This window comes from Lynx rufus, unplaced genomic scaffold, assembly GCF_022079265.1.
Source record: "Lynx rufus isolate CCGP_SWC_20201006 ecotype Redwood Valley unplaced genomic scaffold, mLynRuf1.p SCAF_5, whole genome shotgun sequence".
Lineage (NCBI taxonomy): Eukaryota > Metazoa > Chordata > Mammalia > Carnivora > Felidae > Lynx > Lynx rufus.
Window position 1 is genome coordinate 58,408,069 of NW_025814867.1, and position 13,625 is coordinate 58,421,693.

A 13,625-nucleotide genomic window follows, 5' to 3' on the forward strand; every position below is an offset into this window, starting at 1 on the left:
CTCTCACCACTGTTATTCAACATAGTATTGGAAGTCTTAGGCCGAGCAATCAGACAACACAAATGAATAAAAAGTATCCAAATCGGTCAGGAGGAAGTCAAACTTTCACTCTTCTCAGATGACATGACACTCTATATGGAAAACATATATGGTGTTGGGAAAACTGGACAGCAACATGCAGAAAAATGAACCTGGACCTCTTTCTTATACCATACACAAAAATAAACTCAAAATAGATGAAAGACCTAAATGTAAGACAGGAATCCATCAAAATCCTAGAGAAGAAAGCAGGCAAAAACCTCTTTGACCTTGGCCGCAGCAATTTCTTACTCAACACATCTCTGGAGGCAAGGGAAACAAAAGCAAAAATGAACTATTGGGACCTCATCAAAACAAAAAGTTTGTGCACAGTGAAGGAAATAATCACCAAGGTAAAAAGCAACTGATGAAATGGGAGAAGATATTCACAAATGACATATCAGATAAAGAGTTAGTATCCAAAGTTTATAAAGAACTTCTCAAACTCAACACCTCCAAAACAAATAACCCAGCGAAGCACATGAATAGACACTTCTCCAAAGAAGATATCCAGATGGTGGACAGACACATGAAAAAATGCTTAACATTACTCATTATCAGAAAATTACAAATCAAAGCCACAGTGAGATACCACCTCACACCTGTCAGAATGGCTTACATTAACAACTCAGGCAACAACAGATGTTGGCGGGGACGTGGAGAAAGAGGAACTCTTTTGCATTGTTGGTTGGAATGCAAACTGTTGCAACCACTCTGGAAAACAGTATGGAGGTTCCTCAAAAAAGTAAAAATAGAACTATCTGATGGCCCAGAAATTGCACTACCAGGTATTTACCCAAGGGGTACAGGTGTGCTGTTTCGAACAGGCACATGCATCCCAATGTTTACAGCAGCGCTCTCGACAACAGCCAAAGTATGAAAAGAGCCCAAATGTCCATCAACAGATGAATGGATAAAGAAGATGTGGTATACATATGTAGTGGAGTATTACTCAGCATTCAAAAAGAATGAAATCTTGCCATTTGCAACTATGTGGATGAAACTAGAGGGTATTATGCTAAGCCAAGTTTGTCAGTCAGAGAAAGACAAATATCATAAGACTTCACTCATATGTGGAATTTAAGATACAAAAAAGATTAACATAAGGGAATGGAAGCAAAAATAATATAAAAACAGGGACACAATGCTATAGATTTCAAGGGTGAGTCTTCATTTTTCAGATGGTTTTTGTTTGATTTTTGTTTTCTTGTTTTAATACTTCATCCTCTTAATTTCTGCTCTTTGATGTTCTAAATTAAAAAAAAATTAGACATGGATGGACTCTTCTTATTTTCTGTTTATTTTGTAATTTTAGCCATAATGGAATGACATTAAGGAGTTTTGGTTTGGAGTTTTAGCCACTTGAATGTTTTGTCTATTAAGTTGTTTTGTTGTACTTATTTTTTAATGCTTATTTTTTGAGAGAGAAAGAGAGAGCAATCGGGAAAGGGCCAGAGAGAGAGGAAGATAGAGGTTATGAAGCAGCCTCTGTGCTTACAGCAGACAGCCGGATGTAGGGCTTGAACTCACAAATTGCAAGATCATGACCTGAGCCGAAATCAGATGCTCAACTGACGGAGCTACCCAGCATCCCTTAAATTATTTTAATTAAAATATTTGAGACAATGAACATTAAGTAGTATGTAACCTACCACTTGGTTATTTTTGTTTTTGCTTTTATTATATTTGTATCCTCCATACCATAGTATACCATGTCTATCACAGAGAAATAAATTTTAGATAAAGTCAATTACTAAACTCTACTAAACATAATACAAAGCTTCAAAGAAAATAATACATTCTATCTGCTGTTATAAAGGTTATCCTGCCAAAATATGTCAGAAGAAATTTATTTCTCTCATTTAGCTTATTAAACTTGGACAGGCTGCTACCTATAAAAAATGTAAGTTAACATTTTTAGAAGCAAACTCACTACACTATATTTACAAGAATTTTATTCCATATAGCACAGTGCTGATATTTAAATCCTACCACTTTTTAGAGATCAAGACTTATGTTCTCACAATTATGGAGACTTTTTTTTTTTAACTTTCCACACCTCTTTTCTTACCCTAGCTGTTAGCAATTTCTGTTATCTGTACAACTCCATATGGTATGTTATGTTCTCTCATGTATTTCTTTTGTAATTTGTTTTAAAAATATCTGTTTATATTTGCCAATGTCTAAGAATCCTTCAGTATTTCAAACCACTTAGAATATGGCCTCATATTGTGGTCTATCAAATAGTAAATACTCAGTAAATATCACTGAGTGCATCAGCAAGTAGACCTATTTATTTGTTTACATACAACTCTCTTACAGATAACAAAAAGAACTTGAAAGCTTATATAAATGTATTAAACATCACAAAATATGAAATTTATAATTAGTTAGTGATAATAAATACAATTAGAAGAAATTAGGATAGATGATAATGCAAAAATTATGACACAATTCCTTGAATATTTGAAATCAATGACCATAAAATTTGTTCTATGCTCTCTGGTAGCCTATGCCAAGTGAAAGTCAGAATCATTTATGCAATTCCTAGTGTTCATTAGCTAAAATAAAACCATCTGTTCAGAAAGTTTACACCAATTCCTTGTACTTACAGCGTAAATGTATTTATTTCAGGTGCATTTTTGTATAAAACTCAGATAATCAAAACCATCATATTGTTCAGAGTTTCAAAGGCAATGAGCTTCATTGGTTTGTTTTTTCTACTGGTCCCCAGTATAAGCCTAATGAAAAAATGCCAAAAGTATGTTTAGTATAATTAATATTAATTCATAAATAATTTAAAAAGAACATGGTACTTCAAGACTAAATTTTTGTTCATCTGGCTTAATCTAGCTATATATGTTAGAATGCCTAACTTTCCTGTTTTCAATTTTTGATTCAACTACACCTTTTGATATATACTGACACCCCAAACCACCTGTGTATTACAATCCACACCTCTGGACATCACTAGATGAAAAAATATTCTGAGCAATCATAAGCTGAGATACAAAATGTTACAGGACAGTAACTCATAATTTAGTTTAAGCAGGTTTGTTGTTTTTGTTGGTAAAGCCATGTTTGTGCAATTATTACATTTGGGTATTATCATGAATTTTACCCACACTTTTAAATAAAAATAGTGGAAAATGGAAAAAAAAAAGAGAACAAGTTCTGTTATTAGTGACAACAAAGTACAAGTTTCCTATAATTAGGACATCCTTAGGTGTGATTATACTTGCAAAGATTTCCCTCAGTCTGATGTTCAATAAACATAAGCAAAACAATTGTATTTTCAAATGTGAAGATGTGTAAAATCCCAGTAATAAGTATTACTGAGTCAAAAAAGCAAAATGTAATTTGGGTCCTTTGACATGTTTTAGCTGTCTGGAAACAGAAAACATTAAAACCAGAAAACTGGCTTTAGTACACATTATCAGGATTACAGTTTTATAAAATAGGATCACTGTTCCACTAAATTGACCACTTGGTAAGAGTTAATTGGCAGTGACTTTGGTTACACTCCCGAAGAGTCACCTCAAATGTTGTTCTCCGTTGAATGTACTTGAATGGTCAGCTGAAAGATGGTACTTTGACACCTTCCTGCAAAAGTAAAGGAGCTGGCAAGAACGCACCTGAATTTCACTCTCCTTTGTATTTCTTGCTCTTTCATCGCAGAAGCGAAGGATAGATAGAGTTGAGTGGCAGTAATTCAACCATATATAGCCCAAGAAGTTTCGTAAATGTGTGTGTGTGTGTGTGTGTGTGTGTGCGCGCACGTTCAAAGATAAATACAAGTACTCAGGTTCTAAATCTAAATATTATCCATTATACTTTTCTTCTTATATAGCATTTTTTCTTCTCTTTTTGGAAGAATATGAGGAAAGGATGCTAGAAAACAAATTCATTAGAATATGGTTTACAAGATAAAAAAGATGCCTAAAATATTACATTGAGTCAATCAAGTATCTTCACTATGAGAAACAGTAATATGGATAATTTGAGTTAAACTAGAAAACAGTCAAAGCTATTAATAGATATAACTTTTTTAAAACATATGATTAGTTCCCTAGTCTTTTTTTTTAACAGCTAACCATCTTTTTTTTTAATATTCATTTATTTTTGAGAAAGAGAGCAAGTGGGGGAAGGGCAGAGAGAGAGAGGGAGACACAGAAACTGAAGCAGGCTTCAGGCTCTGAGCTGTCAGCACAGAGCCCGACAAGGGGCTTGAAACCATGAACCTGGAGATCATGACCTGAGCTGAAGTTGGATGCTTAACCAATTGAGCCACGTAGGTGCCCCTGATTAGTTCCCTAACGTTGAAATTATTTCTGCAACTTAAAAATAATTAATCATGAATGAAACATTTGATTATATTTTCATGATATCCACATTTCAAAGACACAACTTATGAACAAGCACTGAATATAAATATGGTTATCTCTAATCACAATTAACTGCTAAATAAGAATCTATAGGAAAATGGAATTGTCTGTATTCAATATAACTTTTTATCAGAAATTGGTATAGAAAATAGTAAATTTATTTTCAGTTATAATTCAGGGTCATGAAACCAATGCATTCTCTTTAGCTTAAAGTTTGCCTCGGACTTTTTTAAGAAAGTGAACATTACTAAAAATAAACATACTTTTCTGTTCCTCAAAGATTTCCTACACAGAAGAGATTCAGTATTGTGGAGGGAAATCACGTTAGAAAAATAAATGTACCTACCTGATCTATAAATAAAATATTTTTACCAGTATATTGGTTAAAATATAACTAGATTTACATCTTTGTTTTCCAAATAGAATTTTAAGGAGGCACAATATTCACTTTCTGAAAGTGGACTTTTCATATTTTTCATCATTGTCAAGGCAATATTGAGCTAGATCTTAAAAGATAGAACAGCAAAAAAAAATAATATGTTTTATTGACTTTCAAAATTACTTTGGTGCTCTGTTCCTTCTCAACATCCTATCCCTTAGAGAACTCATCCTTCAATTGTCATCTCTATACTGAAAACTGCTAAATTTGTTTTTCTAGCTTATCTTCTCACCAAAACTGTAGTATGACTAACATTCTACCGTATATTTTTTTCTTGTTTCATCTTCTCACCGAAACTGCAATATGCCTTACATTCTATTCTACATTTTTACCTGAATGCACTTTCTTTTTTAAAGTTTATTTATTTTGAGAGAGAGAGAGAGTGCGCACAAGCAGAGGAAGGGCAGAGAGAAGGGGAAACAGAAGAGCCCTATGTGGGGCTCAAACTCATGAGCTGTGAGATCATGCTCTGAGCCAAGATCAAGAGGTAGATGCTTAACCGACTGAGCCACCCAGGCACCCCTATTTGAATGAACTTTCATCCTTCAAAGTCAAAAGTTCTGAAATTAAATTCAGAATTCTTTCCTGTCAAATCTCTGCTAAAATGTTTCACGATATTTTAGTGTCACCATTTCTACAGTAACCATCCTCAAAATCTACCCATCATTTTTCACGCATTAGTTCTTGCACAAAGCTTTTTAAACATTTCAGCTCTCCAAGTTTTTCTCTTTTCAAAATTTTTATAACATTTAAAAAATACACTTAAGAGTAGGTACATCTTGCTTTACTTCCTACTGGTTTCAGGTGTGTACAACATAGCTATCAATAATATGTGCTAAAAGACTTACCTACATAATCTTCAATCCTTACCAAATCCTGTTAATAGAATTTATAATTTCCATTTTACAGATGTTTCATTGAGACAGAGACTAATGTTTATGCCAAAGTCACAAAGCAAAATTTGGGTTTAATTCTATTCTGATTTATAATTTGAAAAGCTTCATATATAATATGTTTTCTCCCTATATATCAACAAACATCTTATTTTTCCTAAATGCTACTTCACTCTGAAAATAGAGCAGATACTTAATAAATGTGTGTTGACTTGTAAGCTAATAAATATGAGTCTTGCAAAACCAAAACTAATCTATTTGATGACAAGTAAAGGTATACCAGCTTTCAGGGATAATAAAATCATTGTACATATATAAGTATACTGAGTTATTTATAGCTGCAGTTAAAACTTACTGAATCATAGATAATATGCACAGAGTAATAAAATCTAAAGCCATAAGATAGGTTTCCAAATGTCAACACGTGAAAAGTATATAAAACAAAATATTGGAAAGGGTGTTTGAAAAGGATGTCATGATTAATTCTGAACTATGTATTATGCCTATTATATAGGTATTAGGTATTATAGGTATAGGTATAAGTATAGGTATTAGGTATTATTATCTAATGTTTTCATTTTAGCAGAACCTCAAGCATGGGAAACACTAAAAGTCCTTCAATATAGCCTCTTTTACCATAAATAAATAGTGGCTAAAGAAATAATAGTAATAGTATTTCAAAACCCAAATCCTATTGAAGGGAAGACCCCAAGCCATGGAAAATAGGACTGTCCCTTGTGACAGAGGAGAACAGAGAGTCTCTTTCCCTGCTCTTAGCAGATACTTACTACCAGACATAATTCACTGGGAAGCAGTAGAATTGTGGGTCTAACAGTGTTGACAGCATCCTAAGCAGATCATTCTTAGGCTCTATTTTTGGCTGTCCCCAGCACTGCTTAACACCCTTTGATTTTCTACCCTTTTTCTTAACTTTTTACTGATACTAAGAGTCAGTGTTTGCACTTGATTAAAGAGTTATACAAAAATTAGGTTAATAATCTTAGCAGACATTCATATAGCCTGAATGAAAAAATTAAGAAAATAGTAGAATATTTCCTCAAAATATTGGACAATGAAAAATCATTTAATCCATAGGATGATAACCAAGATGTGCTCCAGCTTCTCAAAGTGTCTTCAGGGAAACTAATAGAAAATGTTCCATGAAGATTAGCAATTATTATGTATTAATTTATATTGATAACATTTTAAATTGATAATGCACATAGGAAACCAATCCTCTACTCAACATTTCACTTAATTAAACGGGACAGTCTATTCTCAGGCCATTCCCAATGACTGTTTCCAGTTGCCTTAGCAACTTTAGTTACTAAAAGCTCACTTAGACACAATTAAGTCATAGTGGGAATAAGAGACCTTGGATGGTTTTGGCTTTTAACCTCCTAGGTCACCAGACACTTAGAGCAGCATCAATCGATACAAATATCCCTCTGTTGAGGAGGTGGCTTACAAATAATAAACACTATGCTTCAGTATCAAAGTTTCAGGAATTTGGAGGGATTAGCAGATCACATACAGCTCATTTCATACCCTTGCCATGTCCCTTCAGTTTGCTTCTCAATCCCTTGCCTCCATTTATTCTTTCCACATAAAAGTGCCACCCAAGGTGTATGATTTTTTCTTCAATCTTTAAAATAGAAATTTTGAAAGTTAGCCTCAGATTACAGACATCAATTTACAAGATTGTCTCTCAAGCTAGATTACAACTTAATTTGAGAATGAGAACTACATACTAATGTGGGCTAATTTTGTGTTTCTAAAGTGTTTAATACATTACAAGCATTCAAAGGAAGTGTGTTGGAAATTAAACATCTTTAAATCTACTGATAAAAATGTTACTTATTAAAATTAATTTTAAATAGAAAAATACAATAACTGAAATATCAAGTGACTTTATTATAATACTAATGATGCTTCAGTATAATTACCAGTTTATTTGGTTGCATCTTCAATTGGAATCTAATTGTTCACTTATCTAATTTCTAATCAATTAGAATCTCTGTGTGAGCACAGGACATCATGTCTGGTTTATTCTTTGTGGTACTCCTCAATAACAGAGCACATTATATAAACATTTTTAAATTAATGATAAAATCACTTATTCAAAAAAGCAATATTTTTATTAAAGTACATTTGTATGTGTGTGTGCGTGTGTGTGTTTGGATATTTATCTTTGGTTTTACATTTACAATCAAAACACTGTTTTCCAAAGTTACTTAGGTCAGTTCCTTTCTTTTTTTTATTTTTGGAATTGAAGTACAAGTAACATACAGGGTTATATTAGTTTCAGGTGTAAAATATAATGATTCAATAGTTCTATACAGTACTCACTCAAGGTTCAATAAAACTGTGGTACTCTTAATCTCCTTTATCTATTTCACACATCACCTCACTCAACTCCCCTTGGCAACCACCAGTGTGTTCTCTGTATTTGAGTTTCTTTTTCTTTGATTTGTCTTTTTTTTCTTTTTGTTTGTTTGGTTTGTTTCTTTAATTCTACATATAAGTGCAATCATACTGTAATTATCTTTAGAGAAAGACAGTTACTTACTTAGCATTATATTCTTTAGGTCCACCCATGCTGTTGCAAATGGCTAGATCTCACTCTTTTTTTTTTTTTTTTCAACGTTTATTCATTTTTGGGACAGAGAGAGACAGAGCATGAACGGGGGAGGGGCAGAGAGAGAGGGAGACGCAGAATCAGAAACAGGCTCCAGGCTCCGAGCCATCAGCCCAGAGCCAGACGCGGGGCTCGAACTCACGGACCGCGAGATCGTGACCTGGCTGAAGTCGGACGCTTAACCGACTGCGCCACCCAGGCGCCCCTCACTCTTTTTTATGAATAATATTTCATGGTGTGTGTGTGTGTGTGTGTGTGTGTGTGTGTGTGTGTATTCTATATTCATTTATTCATTCATCTAGGGAAAGACACTTGGGTTGCTTCCATATCTTGACTATTGTTAATAATATTGCAATAAACATAGGGGTGTATATATATATGTGTGTATATATGTATATATACATATATATGTGTTCAGATTAGTGTTTCTATTTTCTTTGAGTAAATACTCAGTAGTGTAATTACTGGATCTTATTCTATGCCACAATATTAATATTCTTACTATAAAGTTCAAATGAATGAGAAATAAGGAACTTGACATTTTAAAAAGGAAAAAGATAAATAAACAGTGTGGGTTTTGTATCAAGGGAAACACACACACACACACACACACACACACACACACAAATCAAAACAAAATGTATAAAGTATAAGCCAAAAAGAAAGAAAAATATTAAAATAGAAAAATCCATTAATTTGTAATCTAGAATGAAGAAAACAGTATAAATAAAGTACGAATAAAGTGACAGAAATTCTAACATAATAGTGATTTACATATATGATATGAACTTATCAATTAAAAGCAGAGAATCTCAGAGGCAGTATGTTGTATTCAAGACACTTAAAATTTTTAAAAATACAGAGAGTATTATAATAGGAGAATATACTTGATAAATATTAATGAAATAGAATTGACGTATCATACTAATTGAAAAATTAGCATGCAGTGCACAAAGTATCAAAAGAAGAAAAAAACATATGTTATACAATAGAAAAATTAACAATAGAGCAAGAAGATATAACCATAATGAAATTGTATGTATCTAACAAAATGGTCAAGAATATATAAAGCAAAACTGTAAGTATAGTAAATACAGCAGACCCTTGAACAACATGGGTTTGAGTTTCATGAGTCTGCTTTTACACATTTTTTACTGTACAATCCTGCAAATGTATTTTATGTTATGATTTTCATAACATCTGTTCTCTAGTGTACTTTACTGTAATAATACAATATATAATACATATAACAAATTGTGTTAATTGACACAGTGTATGTTATCAGCAAGGCTTCCTAGTCAACAGTAGGTTGTTACTAGTGAAGTTGTGGGAAAGCCACACATTATAGTATGTGCATTTTTTATTATGAGGGTCAGCCCTTCTAACCCCATTTGGTTGAAGGGTCAACTACAGGTACAGGTAAAACATTCACCTTAGGGAATAGGAGGAAGTTGAGTATGTGGAAAAGTAATTTTATTTTAGATGTATGTATGTAAAGACCTTTTCCCTTAAGTTTTATCATATTGTTTTGCCTTACTCTGTGCAATTCACTATAAAAGAGTTAAAGAAATATTGGAACAGTATCATGTGGTAATAACTAGGATGACAAATAGACTCAAAACAATGTAACAGTAATGATGATTAGTATTTATTTTAGCTCTTACTGTGTGCAAGGTACACAATTTGTATGCATTTTAGAAACGTGATTTTCACTTTTATATGACACTCTCAGGATCATACAGTTAATATAACAACTTATAATTTTAACTATATTTTATACTTTTTTGTTACCAGTTTGATAAAAGTATCTAGAAGGATTAATGAGAGTTGGGAGATGGTTTCATAGTAAACATAATAGCTAAACCCCAATATGTGAGAAATCATTACATACAAATGACTGTTCATTTATATCATCAAGGGGCAAAATTAATATTAGTTGATATAAGTTCAGTGAGAACTATTCCAGTTTTATACAGGACAACTTCTCCATAGGCTGCTTTCAAAAAGAGTGAATTACTCACCTTTGATATCAGAAAAATTAAGAAAATATATGTTGTCAGAACTATTATAGAAGTAGCCAATCATAAATTAGACGGTTAGGATAGAAGATGAAATTTAAAGATTCTTTCAAAAACGCAGATTTTATAGTGCTTCCACAGGTCAAACTCTATTGTTTTGGATAAATGCTAGACTGTTAATGTTTCTTTTATGCCTGTAAATTACTAAAACCAACATACATAAGAACAAAATTTCATAGGTCAAATTACAATTCTAAATACGAAATATCAAACTGTGTTCTATGCCTGCCTTTAATTTACCATATATGATCTCTAAGCTTTCTTTTATTTATTTTTAATTTTTTTTAATGTTATTTATTTTTGGATGGGGGGGTAGGGAGGGGTGGGGCAGAGACAGAGAGGGAGACACAGAATCCAAAGAGACTCCAAGCTCCGAGCTGTCAGCACAGAGCCTGATGAGGGGCTTGAACTCACGAACTGTGAGATCATGACCTGAGCCGAAGTCGGATGTTTAACCAACTGAGCCACCCAAGCGCCCCACTAAGCTTTTTTTTTAAATGTCCATAGGTTTAAGTAAAATGATATACATATGATGGGAACAAGATACATGTTTATATGCCATAGCACTTTTGTTTTCACTAATAACTTTGGAATTACAAGTAAAAAGCAATTGATATTTTGGTTAATTATTGTCAGATAGTTTAACAGTTTTGCTGAGATGAAAATAATTACGTTTGACGTTTGACGTTTTGGATTCCAATGTCAATGCATTCAACTACTTCAGGGAATATTTTGCTGCTAATCCTTTTTTGCCAACCATAGATTAACTACAATTAATAATCAAATATCTTCAAGGAGTCATTTATATTTTAATTAAAGTAAATAAATAAAAGTTAATACAAATGTTTACGTCAAAATCACTTCTTTACTACTTTAAAATTCAGAATCCTAGATCATAGATAAGTAATAATTCCAGTTCTTGAAAAGCATTGTTGGAGTAACAAACTTTATGGGAAGAAACTATTGAAGTCCTCATCAAAGCAAAAATAGAATATTTCTCCATCTAGGAAGGGTATGTCAATTCCTTTATTATTAGGGTTGTTCCACTACCTTCACATATGGAATGTGTATATATTCCATATATATGTATATATATATATGTATGTATGTATGTATATATTCACACATAACACAGACTATCGTCTTTTCACACAGTTATGTGAGAACTCAAATTATTGAATCCAGACTTTCTGAAGGTTCATTTGAGAATATTTATTAAACCTCTACCATGTATCATGCACTTTACTAGGGATTTACATGAATCACTTAATGTAAATAATACAACACCCTCTGAGTTAGGCTGCCTTATTATCTCCAAATAACATAAATCAAAATTTATGATTAAGTAATTTAGACCTATAATTTGTTACATATGCACTTTCTTAATCTGCTATGCTCTCTGTATTAGCTAGACCAGCGATTCTCTAATATTTTACTTTCAGGACCCCTTTACCCTCTTAAAAGATATTGAAGTTCCCAAAGAGCTTTTGATTATGTGGATTTTATATATAAATACTTATCACATCTGATACTAAAAATGAGAATTAAAAATATTCGGTCATCAAAACATGTTGTTAATAATCCATTGCATGTTAACATAAAAATATTTTTTGGGGGCGCCTGGGTGGCGCAGTCGGTTAAGCGTCCGACTTCAGCCAGGTCACGATCTCGCGGTCCGTGAGTTCGAGCCCCGCGTCGGGCTCTGTGCTGACTGCTCAGAGCCTGGAGCCTGTTTCCGATTCTGTGTCTCCCTCTCTCTCTGCCCCTCCCCCATTCATGCTCTGTCTCTCTCTGTCCCAAAAATAAATAAACATTGAAAAAAAAAATTTTTAAAAAAAAAATATTTTTTGGAAAAATATACTGTCCAAAACAAAAAGTAATAAGGGAAGTGACATTGTTTTACATTTTTTTTTTGCAAATCTCTTTAACGTTTAGCTTAATAAAAGATAGAGTCTCATTCCTGCCTTGGATTTCAACCTGTTATGATACTACTTTTTTCATACACTTGTGAGAAATTCAAAAGCCATATGATATATTTGTATTATTATAAAAAGGTTTTAATTTATGGAGCCCTTGATTGGTCACACTTGGAGAAGCACTACACTGATGCATCACTTGATACATCTACCTTTCACAGATAATTTTAACTTACTCCATAATTATAAAGAGATACTGAAAAATATACTTTAAAGAGTATATAAACAGAATTTTAGCTAAGCAAGTATGCAAAGTTTTCGCAATGCCTGACATTGTGATCTTTTAATAAAATCAGTTATACATATTTAATGTTTTATTATCATAATTAACATATTGTTTATACATTAGCCCTATATGTTCTTATATTTCCCTTACACATCCTTAGTATGATCACAAGATATGGCTTTAGGAATAAAGGCAAAGGAAGCTATTTAGAGATGAATGTACATATTGTATTTTTTTTCATATGACAAACATTTATTACATAATAAGCCCTGTGTTAGGTGTTAGAGATAACAATAGATCCCAGTATGTTAAAAGATATTAGCAAATATTTCCCAGGAAGTTGGAGAGAAAAATATATCCGAGTAGCTAAAGCTGTCTGGTAGAAATTGGAAAGAAATTTCTATAGCACACCAACCTGTTAAAAAGTGAGATATTGTGCTAGTTAGTAAACTATTTTTTTTCTGATAATGATCAATATATTTTTTTTAATTTGAAAAAAATTTGACAAAACTTTTTACTACCTAGAACGTAAATGACAAATGTGAAGCATGATTTAGTTATGGAGGAAAAGAAAAAAATATTTTTTGTTGTTCTTTAATATTTAAGGAATGGAAACGCTAAAGACAGTTATTGAAATAAGCCTAAAACCACTAACTAGACACCGATTTAATTTTAACTGGCAGCACATGGATTATAGGAATGAAATATTTTGGAAAAGATAATGTGTTTTATCCTTTGTCTATTTGGTTTTATATGAAAAAATTTCAGCGTTTTCCATTTATAATTCAGAAAATTAAATGTCTCTAGGAGAAAAAATGTATAACTGTATAATTGTTGGTACACTATAATACAATGAAATATTTTGAATTCATGCATTCTTGATAAAATACAGCACTGACATACTACAGTAAT